Source organism: Heterodontus francisci, chromosome 29 (assembly GCF_036365525.1).
Source record: "Heterodontus francisci isolate sHetFra1 chromosome 29, sHetFra1.hap1, whole genome shotgun sequence".
In the NCBI taxonomy this organism is placed as follows: Eukaryota; Metazoa; Chordata; class Chondrichthyes; order Heterodontiformes; family Heterodontidae; genus Heterodontus; species Heterodontus francisci.
In genome coordinates, this window is record NC_090399.1 from 68069686 (window position 1) to 68084705 (window position 15020).

A 15020-nucleotide genomic window follows, 5' to 3' on the forward strand; every position below is an offset into this window, starting at 1 on the left:
TGTTCCTGACACTGTTCATTCACATCAACACCAGGGCTATTGTTCCTGAGACTGTTCATCCACATTAGAGCAAGGACTATTGTTCCTGAGACTGTTCACCCTCATCAACACCAGGGCTATTGTTCCTGAGACTGTTCATCCACATCAACAACAGGTCTATTGTTCCTGAGACTGTTCACCCACAGATACACCAGGGCTATTGTTCCTGAGACTGTTCATCCACATCAACACCAGGGCTATTGTTCCTGATACTGTTCATCCACATCAACACTTGAGATCGTAGTAAAAGAAGTTGCAAAGCAGTTTATGAAAAACATTTCTCGGAATTTGCAATTATTTTGTTTTCCATATTCTCCAGTGACTCTATTGTGTGCAGAAAATGGTTCATTACATCATTTTATTCACTGGACTGTAACTAATATCCCTGAAAACATTCCCTTGATGACTGCTCCCATGGAGGTTTCTCTGTACTATTAATAAGGGTTCGTGTGATGAAGTGTCTGCATTGACGTTTCACAGAAGGAATGGGATACCCTGTAATTTATCAGGTCGAGCTCATTTACTACCCGATTCTTGCAGCCGTCAGTATTCCTGGTAAGACAGTTAAATGACGCGGTGAAAGATGAATATCAATGTGTGACTCTTCATGTTATATTTACCCTCTTTGATGGCATCACTTAAGGAGCAAGTGATTGTCATGTTTTCTCAATGTGATTTATCAATTAAACTTATATTGCGGCTTGAATTTTCAGCACAGAAAATGCTAAAATATCAATTCCCTTTAATGTTTACAATGGAAACTTTTCACAGAGTTTGCTTGGTTATCAGATCAGAAATAAATGAGCAATTTTAAATCTCCTGACGTTGTGAAGTGGATTACACGTGTAACTTAGGATTCTAGGAGTTATCGTCTTTTTATTTTATTTCATGTTGACCTTTCGTGTAACAGCAGAAGTTTCTCTTGTTTGCATGGATTTGAATTCAGCTTTGATTTTGTTTCTCAATGGAAGTGGAAGGGAACTCCTGGTGATTTCTGTTACTGGTGCATGATCCACCGCTCGAGATTTTTCCATTCTTCACTTTGCTTGGTCAATATTTTAAAAGAAGGGAAGAGTTCACTGTCAATGTTGTACAAACGATAGCCTAACAGGGCGAGAGTGTGCTTCCCATGTTGGACAGTCTGTATTGTAACAGGACGAGATTGCGCTTCCCATGTTGGACAGTCTGTATTGTAACAGGACGAGAGTGCGCTTCCCATGTTGGACAGTCTGTATTGCAACAGGACGAGAGTGTGCTCTCCATGTTGGACAGTCTGTATTGTAACAGGACGAGAGTGCGCTTCCCATGTTGGACAGTCTGTATTGCAACAGGACGAGAGTGTGCTCTCCATGTTGTACAGACCGTAACCTAACAGTATACTCTCCAGAATGATAAAAACAAAATACTGCAGATGCTGGAAATCTGAAATAAAAACAGAAAGTTCTGGAAATACACAACAGGTCTGGCAGCCTCTGTGGAGACAGGAACAGAGTTAAAGTTTAGGGTCTGTGACATTTCATCAGAACCGGCAAAGGTTAGGAATGTAATAGGCTTTGATCGAGTGAATAGGGGGAGGGGAAAGAAGAACAAAAGGAAAGGTGTGCGATAGGACAGAGGACAAAAGAGATTAAATGACAAAGCTGTCACGGAACAAAGGCAAAGGAGCACTTAGCAATATGGAAAGACTAGGTCTGGAGAGAGTGTTAATGGCTGAGAAATGAACAGATCTGTCCAAAAGTAAAAACCTGAAAAACAAGTTTAAGACAGGTCCATAGTTAAAAAAGGAATAAAGTAAAATAAAACAAATAAAATGCAATAAAATGGAATGAAAAGACAGTCATTCTCTGAAATTGTTGAACACATTGTTGAGTCTAGAAGGCTGTCGAGTGCCGAATGAGAAGATGAGGTGCTGATCCACGAGCTTGCGTTGATGTTCACTGGAACACTGCTGCAGACCAATGACATGGAATAGGGTGGTGAATTACAATAGCAAGCGACAGAAAGCTTGTGGAAATGTTTTTGGCCTGAATGGAGGTGTTCCAGACATCAGTCACCTGAACTGTGTTTGGTTTCCCCAGTGTAGAGGCAATCGCATTGTGAACAGTGAATATAATATACCAGATTGAAAGAAGTACAAGTCAATCACTGCTTCACCTGGAATGAGGCTTTGGACTCTTGGATGGTGAAGAGAGAAGAGATGAAAGGGGAGGTATTACACATCCTGCGATTGCATGGGAAGATGCTATGGGAAGGGGACGAGGTGTCTCAGAGGGAATCATCCCTTTGGAATACTGAGAAGGGAGGAGAGGGGAAGGGATGATGTGTTTGGTGGAGGTAGCACACTGGAGGTGTTGGAAATCTCAGAGGATGACATTTTTGATGTGAAGACTGGTCGAATAGGAAGTGAGGGCAAGGGAAACCATGTTACAGTTCTGGGAGGGAGGGGAAGGTTCAGGCAGAAGTGCGGGAAAGACAAATCAGAAACGTCATTGTCAATGGTAGCATCACCAGAACCCAACAGGGTGGAGCTGATCTGCAAATACTTGCCTTTGGAGACAGTCGTGTTTTAGGTGCCAGAATTCTCCAGAATAATGTCAATACTTTTGGCTTTTACCGCAGCAGATGTTTCACTATCTGAGGGCCAGAACTTGTTTTACATTTTAATTTTCCCATACCTGCTTTTGCCACAGATTTCACTGCTACAAATAAATAGTTCTTTAAATTAAACTTGCATTTAATTCAGATCTGGAAATCTTATATTTCCAGGCTGTCTTATTCAACTTTAAATGATTCTTCAAAATGATTGGGGACAGTGTTGAGGTAAATTTCATGTTTTCTGTTTCTTCCAGTTAACTTGGTGGCGATTGTGATTTTGTCTCGAGGAAAGTGCGGTCTCTCCAAATGTATCACTCACTATCTAGTGGCCATGGCAGTGGCGGATCTAATGGTGAGTATCATCCATGTGATATTACACCGGATTAATATCATGTACTTTCCAGTTAGTTTCCTGTTTATAACTCCTGTGTGTACGGTGAACCTTGTCACATACACTGCAGCTTTAGACTGTTCTGTCTGGTTTACTGTCGCCTTCACTTTTGATCGCTTTGTAAAAATTTGCTGTCAGAAGCTGCAATCAAAATATAACACAGAGAAAACAGCGACTGTGGTTATCACCATCTTGTTTGTGGTGAGCTGTCTTGTAAATATTCCCTATTACTTTGCAGTTGACCCTGTATTTATAATTGACAATGTACCTTGGTATTGTGTTGCTACTGCTGATTACCTCACCTCTCCCTTGTGGAGGGTACACGCATGTATCAAAGGCATCATAACCCCAATCTTACCAATAGTTTTAATTCTGTTGTTCAATGCTTTGACTGTCAGACACATTATAATGGCAAATCGAGTTCGCAGTGGACTCCGGAGCAGGAGTGAGAATCAGAATGATCCAGAGGTGAAGAATCGGAGGAATTCCATGATTTTACTTTTCACTATTTCTGCCAATTTCATACTGTTGTGGATGACGTATGTTGTTCTTGTGATAGACCGGCCAGTGGAAAACTTTTACTATGCAGACAAATATTACAGTAACCCGATATATATTGCTCAACAAGTTGGGTTTATGTTGCTGCTTCTCAGTTCCTGCACAAACACTTCTATCTATGGACTGACACAGAGAAAATTCAGAGAGGAGTTGAAGAATGGGGTGAAATATTTGTTTACACTGAATGGGAAATTGTGTCAATAACAATTGAAGAACATTGATCTGGAGCAGGGTTTCTTGGTTTACAAGTCACTTGCTTTTAAATTCATTGTGGGCAGGTGAATGACAATGAGAAGACTGATTATCATTAACAATATTCTGGATAGTCGTGTATAATTACCAGATTATTATTGATGAATATTAATGTCGATAAACAAAATGATATAACATGAAATATCCCAATGTCAATTTCACTGCTGGATTTGTGGATTTACAGCAACTGTACTGTACACCATTAAAAGACATCAAATTAATTCCCCATAAGGAAGCAGTAACACTAAATGGTATATTCTGTCCAGTTCGAACAACCTCTGGAATCATGCTCTGACGGCCATTACAATTGGCCATTGGATCAATTCATGACAGCTATTTTGTTTTTCTGGAACAAATTTGCATGGTTAGAAAAGGCACAAATGCAGAACAAAAAAACCTTCAAAAAGAGGCCAAGGTGGATGGGCGGCACAGTGGTTCGCACCACAGCCTCACAGCTCCAGGAACTCAGGTTTGATTCTGGATGCTGCGTGTGCAGAGCTGACAAGTTTTCCCTGTATCTCCGTGGGTTTTTGCCGGGTGCTCCGGTTTCCTCCCACATCCAAAAGACTTGCAGGGGATAGGTAAATTGGCTGTTGTAAATTGCCCCCAGTGTAGGGAGGTGATAGGGAATATGTGATTACTGTAGGGTTAGTATAAATGGGTGGTTGTTGGTCGGCACAGACTCGGTGGGCCGAAGGGCCTGTTTCAGTGCTGTATTTCTAAATAAATAAAATAAAAATGGATTCAAATGTTAGAGAAACATCTAGTCTTTGTTGGTACCTTGACTGTCTCCTTCACTCATAGAATGCCCTATACTGGTCTCATATTTGCTGTCCTTAGTCCATGGGATAGATTCTTGAGTGTTTCTGCTCCACAGCTGGTTCATGTTGGACCACATTAATCAGGCCTCACTGTTATCTATGTGGTCAATTCTCCAGGGTCATCCTGGAATGCAATGATAGCCCCTGTGACTCTTCCTCACTATCATCAAACATTATAAATCCCTCTCCCTTACATCCTCCTCCCTTACCTCCAACAACACGTGATAAACTCAGCAATGTCTTTGCCTCTCTCACGTTGAAAGCAACTGTTCACCTGCTCCTGTTGAAATCAGCCTTCGATTGTCCACCAAACCAACCATTTGTATCCTGAACCAACTGCTTTCACCAATCTCTCTCCTATCTCCCCTCAATCTCTAAGCAAATGTGTCCAGTCCTTGAAAGTCTCCTCCTGCAACCTTGAGCTTATTTCCACTCGAATAATAATCACTTCTGTTCCCGGGCCTCATATTAGTTGATATTTGGCATGTGTCTCTATTCTCACCTTCTTCTCCATCCCTTTCAAAACAACCACTGTCACCCCTTCCTCAAACATCAAGGCACATCCACTCCATTCTTAAAAAAGTAACTACAATCCCATCTCACACTTCCCTTTCCTCTCCAAATCCCTTCAACATGTTGTTGTCTCCCAAATCCGTGCACATCCTTCCAACAGTATCATGTTTGTATCTCTTCAATCAGGTTTCCACCCCGACCTCAATATTCAAACGGTCCCAGTAAAGTGAAATCTTCTGTGACTGTTACTGTGGTGCACAATCCCTCCATAAGACCTCCTCAGTCTCCCTGTAATCTTTAATAAGGTTGACCACGCAATTTGCCTTCAATGTCTCTGATCCATTCGCCTGATAACTGGTACTGTCCTTGTGTATTTCTGCTCTTATCTGCTATCCAAAAGAACCTTCACGTTTTGTCTTGGAGCCTCCAAGGATCTACTCTAGCTCTCCAGCGGTTCTTTCCCATCTCCATGCTGCCCTTTGAAGATATTATCAGAACACATAGGGTCAGCTTCCACATGTACACTGACGGCACCTATTTCTACCTCTCCATTCCACAACTCAACCCTGACAATGCCACTGAGTTTCTGATTGCTTGAATGACGTTTAATATTTGTAATTCACAGTTTCCTCCAGTTATACATTGGGAGGACGGAGCCACAATCTTCAAGTCCACAGCACAAACTCTGCACGTTCCACTTTCTACTACTGCTCCTTGGCCTTTGGCTTAGTTGGACCCATAATGTCTGCAACCTTGGCTTCCCATTCGACACCACAATGAGTTTCAGGAACTCATATTCTCCAATCACAAAGACCACCTACTTCCATAACATCAAATTCCTCCCTTCACTCCATCGTCCACATGCTGTTGAAACTCTCATCCATGCTCTTGTCATCTCGAAACTCACATCCTATCCCATCCAAGCTCCTCTCTATGCCTGGCATATTCTTGTTGAACTACATTAGGTCCTAGGCCTCCAAAACCTTGAATTTAACGTTCAGATTCTTGTGTTTAGATCATTACTTATGATAATATATTTCTATATCAGGAACATTCTGCAGCCCGACTAAAACCAACCCTCCACTCACAACTGTCTTTTCCTCTAACACCCATGTTAGTGCTCTGTCCCTTGGCTTGACCACGCCCGGTGATGACTTCAACAATCAAATCATCTCGGGATCAAAATGGCAATCAGATCTAAACATTTATCTTCATCTGTGCCACTAGTTCATCCATGTTAAGATGAAATCTTCACGCATTCTGAGAAAGAGGCTTTAATTTTATTGTTTTACTATTATTGTTTGGAGAGACCTTATTCCTTGGTGCACTGTTACCGTTAAACTCTCTGTCCCTTCCTGTCCTACTCTGCTGTCTGGAGTTAAATTGCTACACTGCTCTGTTGCCTGGAATTTTCTCTTGTTTTTGCAATCTCTCTTCACCTGAAACCTCCCCTACCTTTTTAATTCAAAGCCTTGCCCATATCCCGAGGATCACCAGGAACCTGATCCCAGACTGGTTTAAGTGGAGCCCATACCAATGGAACAGCTCCCTGTTTTCCCAGAAATGGTGACAGTGCCCCATGAATTGAACCCCTCCTTTCCAAACCACTCATTGAACCACACATTTAATTCTCTAATCTTCTTGACTCTGTGTCAATTGGTGTGTGGCCCAGTTAACAATCAGTGATTATTACGTTTGAGGTTCTGCATTTTAATTGGTTCCCAAAATACTCAAACTCCGTCAGCAGAACATCATTCCTGTTACTTTCTATGTTGTTTCTTCCCATGTGGACCATGACAACTGGATCCTTCCCCTCCCAATCCTAGTTCATCTCCAGATGTGAGGTGACATTCACCCTGACACTGGGCAGACACTCAACCTTTGGAACTAGAGGTCACAGCTGCAGATAAAAGTATCTATCCCCTGAATATAGTGTCCCCTATCATTGCCACATTCTGTTTCACTGCCCCACTTGAATGGCTTCCTACACCATGGTGCCATGGTCAGTTTGCCCATCCACCCTGCAGTCCTTGTTCTCATTCATACAGATAGCAAGTACCTCATGCCTGTTGGTCAAAGTCAAGGGCCAAGGTTGCTCTATCATTAAATGCTGGATCTCCAGACCTGTCTGACTCACATACACATCCTTCTTTTCCTGACCATTCACTAACTCCGAATTTCAACTTAACCGAAGGGGTGTGACTACCTCCTGGAAGGTTGAGTCCAGGTAAGTCTGCCCCTCTCTGAGGGTGCACAGTGTATGCAGCTCAGACTCCAATAAAACAACTCCGAGACCAAGTTACTTGAGCTACAGACATTTATCTCAGATCTGCTTGTCCAGCAGCATAATCCTCTCTGCAAGCTCCCACATGTTCCAATTAAGGCACATCATCTGTTCTGCCATGTCTGTTTAATGTTCTTTATGAGCCTTCATTTCGAAGATACACTCCATTGTGTTGTGCAGCACTACCACCGTGCTAAATGGGATAGAATTAGAACAGATCTAGCAATACAAAATTGGGCATCCCTGAGTTTCTGTGGGCCATCAGCAGCAGCAGAATTGTACTTCACCACAATCTGTAACCTCAAGGCCTGGCATATTCCATATTCTACTGTTACCATCAAGACACGAGACCGACCCTGGTTCAGTGAAGATTGCAGGAGGGAATGCCATGGTCATTCAGAGAGAAAAGGAACAAGAGTAGGCCATTCGACCCTTCAAGCCTGCCCCGCCATTCATTATGATCATGGCTGATCATCCAACTCTGTAACCTGTTCCCTCTTTCCCCCCATATCCTTTCATCCCTTTTGCCCCAAGAGCTATATCTAACTCTTTCTTGAAAACATACAATGTTTTGGCCTCAACTGCTTTCTGTGGTAGTGAATTCCACAGGCTCACCACTCTCTGGGTGAAGAAATTTCTCCTGATCGCAGTCCTGAAAGGTTTACCCCGTATCCTTAGACTATGATCCCTGGTTCTGGACTCCCACAGCATTGGGAACATCCTACCTGAATCTATCCTGTCAAGTCCTGTTAGAATTTTATAGGTTTCTCTGAGATCCCCCCTCACTCTTCTGAACTCCAGCGTATATAATACTAACTGACTAAATCTCTCCTCAGTCGTCAGTCCTGCCATCACAAAAATTAGTCTGGTAAACCTTTGCTGCACTCCCACAATAGCAAGAACATCCTTCCTCAGATAAGGAGACCAAAACTGTACACAATATTCCAGGTGTGGCCTCACCAAGGCCCTGTATAATTGCAGCAAGACAACCCTGCTCCTGTACTCGAATCCTCTCGCTATGAAGGCCAACATACCATTTGCCCTTTTTGCCGCCTGTTGCACCTGCATGCTTACCTTCACTGACTGGTGTACGAGAACATCCAGGTCCCGTTGCATATTCCCCTCTCTCAGTTTATAGCCGTTCAGATAATAATCTGCCTTCCTGTTTTTGCTACCAAAGTGGATAACCTCATATTTATCCACATTATACTGCATCTGCCATGCATTTTCCCACTCTCTCAACTTGTCCAAATCACCCTGAAGCCTCTCTTCATCCTCCTCACAACTCACCCTCCCACCCAGTTTTGTGTCATCTGCAAATTTGGAGATGTTGCATTTAGTTCCCTCGTCTAAATCATTAATATATATATTGTGAATCTGGTCAAAATGAGGTGTCAGCCTGGTGAAGCTACAACACAGGGCTACTTGCCTGCCAAACTGCGTAATCAGCTTGCGATAGACAGAGCTAAGCCACCTCATAACAAACGGATCAGATCTAAGCTCTGCAGTCCTGCCTCATTGAGTCATGAATGGTGGTGGACAATTAAACAATTGGTGGAGGTGGCTTCACAAAGATCTCCATTCTCAGTGATGGGGGAGCCCAGCACATCAGTACAAAAGATAAGGCTAAAGCATTTGCAACAATCTTCAGCCAGAAGTGCCAAGTTGATGATCCATCTCGGCCTCCTTCTGAAGTCCCCAGCATCACAGATGCCAGACTTCAGTCACTTCGATTCATCCTGTGTGATATCAAGAAACGACTGAAGGCACTGGATACCGCAAAGGCTATGGGTCCTGACAATATTCCGGCAATAGTACTGAAGACCTGTGCGCCAGAACTAGCCGCGCCCCCAGCCAGGCTGTTCCAGTACAGCGACAACACTGGCATCTACCCTGCAATGTGGAAAATTGCCCAGGTATGTCCTGCACACAAAAAGCAGGACAGGAACAACCCGGCCAATTTCCACCCCATCAGTTTACTCTTTTTCATCAGTAAAGTGATGGAAGGTGTCATCGACTATCAAGCGACACTTGCTTCGTGATAACCTGCTCAGTGATGCTCAGTTTGGGTTCCGCCAGGGCCACTCTGCTCCTGACCTCATTACAGCCTTGGTTTAAACATGAAAAAAAGAGCTGAATTCAAGAGGTGAGGTGAGAGTGACTGCCCCTTGACACCAAGGCAGTATTTGACCGAGTATGGCAACAAGGAGCCCTGGCAAAACTGAAGTCAATGGAAATCGGGGGAAAACTCTCCGCTGGTTGGAGTCATACCTCGCGCAAAGGAAGATGGTTGAGGTTGTTGGAGGTCAATCATCTCGGCTCCAGGAAATCACTGCAGGAGTTCCTCAGGGTAGTGTCCTAGGCCTAACCATCTTCGGCTGCTTCATCAATGAGCTTCCTTCAATTATAAGGTCAGAAGTGAGGATGTTCGCTGATGATTGCACAATGTTCAGCACCATTTACAACTCCTCAGATACTGAAGCAGTCCGTGTAGAAATGCAGCAAGACCTGGACAATATCCAGACTTGGGCTGATAAGTGGCAAGTAACATTCGCAACACACAGATGCCAGGCAATGACCATCTCCAACAAGAGAGAATCTAACAATCTCTCCATGACATTCAATGGCATTACATTCGCTGAATCCTCCACTATCAACATTCTCGGGGTTACCATTTACCGGAATCTGAACTGGAGTAGCCATATAAATACCATGCCTACAAGAGCAGGTCAGAAGCTCGGAATCCTGCGTTGACTAACTCACCTCCTGACTCTCCAAAGCCTGTCCACAATCTACAAGGCATAATCAGGAGTCTGTTGGAATACTCGCTACTTGCCTGGATGGAAGCACCTCCAACAACACTCAAGAAACTCGACACGATCCAGGACAAAGCAGCTCGCTTGATCGGCACCCCATCCACAACTTTCACTCCCTGTACCACCGATGCACAGTGGCAGCAGTGTGTACCATCTGCAAGATGCACTGCAGCAACGCACCAAGGCTCCTTAAATAGCACCTGCCAAACCCGTGACTTCAACCAACGAGAAGGACAAGGGCAGCAGATGCATGGGAACATCACCACCTGCAAGTTCCCCTTCCAGTCATGCACCATCCTGACTTGGAACTATATCGCCATTCCTTCACTGTCACTGGGTCAAAATCCTGGAACTCCCTTCCTAACAGCACTGTGGGTGTACCTACCCCAAATGGACTGCAGCCGTTCAAGATGACAATTCACCACCACCTTCTCAAGGTTAATTAGGAATGGGCAACGAATACTGACCTAGCCAGCGACGCCCACATCCCATGACTGAATAAACAAATGTATTTGATTACACAACTAGTTACTAATTTTGTCAAGTAATCGCAAGTTATTTTTTTAGATTAGAGATACAGCACTGAAACAGGCACTTCGGCCCACCGAGTCTGTGCCGACCATCAACCACCCATTTATACTAATCCTACACTAATCCCATATTCCTACCAAACATCCCCACCTGTCCCGATATTTCCCCACCACCTACCTATACCAGTGACAATTTATAATGGCCAATTTACCTACCAACCTACAAGCCTTTTGGCTTGTGGGAGGATACCGGAGCACCCGGAGAAAACCCACGAAGACACAGGGAGAACTTGCAAACTCCACTCAGGCAGTACCCAGAATCGAACCCGGGTCCCTGCAGCTGTGAGGCTGCAGTGCTAACCACTGCGCCACTGTGCAGTGGTCATGGATAGTGTCTTGTTCTTGCAGTTTTTTTTTCAGAATATGCGGTTTGCCATTAAGGCTTGCAAGGGATCAGTACTGCTTTAAGAGACAGCAAGCCTGAGGAGTTTTTGGAAGGTGCATTTTTGTTGCCTTAGAAACAGCCATTTGGAGACTGCGATTCAAAGGATGCATTCTCGATACCATGGAAACAGCCACTGGGAGTGAGCCTGATGCGATACAGTTTGAACTGGCAGTTAGTAAGAAAGTCTGAACATACACAAACAGAAGACACAGATAGCTGTGGTGTCAGTGCTGAAAAGGAGCTCTCAACCATTTCAACTGAAGGAAATAGGATTTTTGTCTGTTTAATCGTTCTCTCTTGAAATTCTAAAAAGTCAAGCCAAGACAGAGATCTCTGATAATTTAAATTTAAGAAAGGGAAGTTAGACTGTGACTCTCTTTTATCCCTCAAAAACTCTAAAGTCATTGATTCGGTTGAAAGTGCTTGCAGGCCGTTAATTGTTGAAATTCGCTGGACTTCGCACAACATTCTGTGAGGGCTTCGAACAACATTCTGCAAGGACTTCCAGCAACATTCTGTCAGGATTTCGAACAACATTCTACGGGGACTTCGAACAACATTCTGTGAGGGCTTCGAACAACATTCTGCAAGGACTTCCAGCAACATTCTGTCAGGATTTCGAACAACATTCTACGGGGACTTCGAACAACATTCTGTCAGGACTTCGAACAACATTGGACTGTAAATGTGCAAGGACTCTAAATTGTCTATTTTTAAATCTTCGTGGTGTTGAAGAATTTACCTCTTATAATTAAAGAGTTAATTGGTTGATTTAAAGACAGCTGGTTTGGTTAGCCTCATTTGGGTGTTAATAGATGGTACAATTCGGTTGGGTCTTTCTTTAATTTGGAAAGTTTTAAATGGTATGTTCGCCGATCTGTGGAAAGACGGGATTGAATTAACAGTGCATCGGTCCATTTGGTCCCTCCAATCGTCCTCCTGTGCTAGAAGATACCACAAACAGATCATATATTTTGATTGGGGGCTTTGACAGGAACAGTCGGTCGTAACAACAGTTACAGATGTAGAACACCAGCAAAGTTTCTGACTGATAATAGAGGGGAATTTGTCAATGATAAGTTCAAAGACTTGTGAAAATATGAACATCATGAACATGAATACCACAGCTGAAAGTCCTTTCAGAAATGGACTCTGTGAAAGGAATCAGGTGGTGATCGCTGAAATCTTGCAAAAACAAATTAACTGATGAACCACAATGCAAGGTGAAAACCACCTGACATGGACGGTTCCCACAAAGAAATCACTCCAGACAGTTGGAGACTACAGTCCCTATCAATTAGTCTGTGGGTGACACCACAAATTACCTTTTGGTCTGTGCAATAGTCCTCCTGTGCTAGAAGATCACAATCAGCTCCATTTTACTGCGTAGTTGAATAATTGAAAATTTAAAGAGCTCTGAGACATAATTTAAGATCATCTGAGACAGATTTCACTTCAGTAGATTTAGTATCCTATAAAGGAGACAATCATAGGCAATGAAGTGACCCTGAAAAGGTAATAAATGGTTTTGGGAAAGCAGTATTTCGCAAAAATGGCAATCAAATTGTAAAGATTCATTCATCACGATTAGTCAGCATTAATTACAAAATCTCAGACTCTGTGCAGCCAATGGATGTAAACGGGACAACGTGTACAGGAAATGCTCATGTGCTTTGTGATGAAGTTTCTGAGAAGCAGCATGGTGTGGATTAATTGCTGGTAATGGTAATTGGAATGATTATGACAAGGCTATCACATCCATCGACCAATTACCCAGACTGGGTACTCAGTGACACATATTCCAGATTAGAGGTATACAACAGTTGTGAGGTGTGCACGAAAAGCAACTGGCAAGTTGAAATATTAGTTGAATGTTCAGCATCATGGTTTAGAAATGAGGTCCATGGACTGGCAGAATCTGCATGAAAGCACAGTCCAATTACTGGGAGTGAGACCAGAAATTACCCATTTGAGACAAAGCTTCTGATCGCTTTTCTTTATTCTTTCATGAGATATGGGCATCGTCAGCAAGGCCAGCATTGATTGCCCATCCTTAATTGACCTTAAGAAGGTGTTGGTGAGCCACCATCTTGAACTGCTGCAGTCTGCCAGGTGCAGATACACCCACAGTGCTGTTAAATAGGGAGAGCTTGCAGCAGTAGTCCCGGCAGACATAACAGTGCAAGTAGAGTCCATAACTTGAATTAATTAAACAATGCGATAAAGCCAACAGAGAACAGGACTAGAAGCAGAATTCCTTATGACTGTGAAGTTTTGGTGGCTGCTTATAATCTAGAGGAGCAAACAATAGGAGAGACAAAAAAGAAGGGAGTGAGATAGTTGGAGCGAGTTTGGAATTTATACTGAGTTACCAGGTAATGTGAAACAAACTTTGTGACAAAGGTTGTTTTGTGATGAACAACTCCTTGCAAATTTACCTTATGAGGCGAAAGCTTGGGGTTTTGAAGAATAACTGCGTGATACAGATGTTTGAGTGGACACTTAAAATTCGAAAAGTACTCTAAAAACACTTTCAGATTTTTTGGCCACATAGTCTTGGAGTATAGGTCAATTGACATAAAAGTTATATCTCTGCACGGCAATATTTATCAGAAGTGTTTCTGAAACTATGCAAAGAGGCAGCAGATGAAGGCTGAAAACCTTGGAGACTGAACAAATGTGTCTATGGCCTGAATGGATTTGGTATTTTCCAGTGAGATGTGTTCAACTAAAAGTAAATCCTACAATTTTTCATTGGATTCACAAAGGGAAACTTTTCGGCATCATCATGAAACATGTTATGATTTCTTTTGGAGCGGTACTGTGAAATTTGTGAGATAGGTTATTTTTGAAAACAGAGTCATGTTGTCGAAGCTTTTTGTCTTGCACTCAACAGGACAATCCGCAAGAATAACCAATGTAAGGGAAAACAAAAACTTATTCTGCATGAGAAGACCGTGCTGATCGGTTGGCAAGTGAACTCTGGTTGGTAGAGGCGTTGCCACGGAGAATGCACAAGTTTATGGTGACTGACAGTTAACTGCCAAGCTTTGTTTGAAATTTAAACCAGGCACCTTGACTCTGATTGGTCAAGGCATTGCCCTGAGGAATGAACCAGTGAGTGGCTCTCACTTATTTTGTTCAGCTGAAACAGGTACAATGTTTGTACATATTCTTTCAGTCTGCAAGTAACAGGGCCCTGTGTATTAATATATGTAGCTTGCAGTACACATACGTGCTCCACACTGCGAGCCCTCCTGACAATCTTAAATTGGTTTTTAGCATCATTCTTAGCCCATTGTGGATTATTTAGCTTCTCGGCCTTTTGGCTATGATCAATTGTAGTATCTGTTCTTATCAGTGCTTATTTGATTGAGAAGAGACCATGATCATTGCCTTTTGATCCTGGGGAAGCTTTGAGTAAAATGGCTATAACCAATTTTCGAGCTTCGGGCCAGGGAGTGCGCAACACCGTTCGGGTGGTCGTGAAGGACAAGGAAGGAGATGCACCGGTCGATCGCACCTTTTTCATCAAGAAAATTCTCTTCGATTGCTGCGGATTTCAAGCGACGGACGTCTTCTGTCTGCAGGATTTCCCCAGCAGTGGATACTTCGACGTGACGTTCCGGAACGTGGCGGGATGCATCAAGTTCCTGAAGGCGTTCAAGGAGAAAGGGGACCGGGCGCCACTGTCGATCCTCACAGCGGAGCCGCTCTTCACGCTTCCGTCACAACGGGACCTGGTGGTGACGATTCACCTCTACAACCCCCATGTT

The 15020-nt window shown here is 43.3% G+C and overlaps 1 pseudogene; it reads left to right on the forward strand.

The window, feature by feature from the left end:
- The first annotated feature begins 14553 nt into the window (after positions 1-14553).
- LOC137346356 (U2 spliceosomal RNA) lies at positions 14554-14662 on the forward strand (annotated as a pseudogene).
- Positions 14663-15020: the final 358 nt, after the last annotated feature.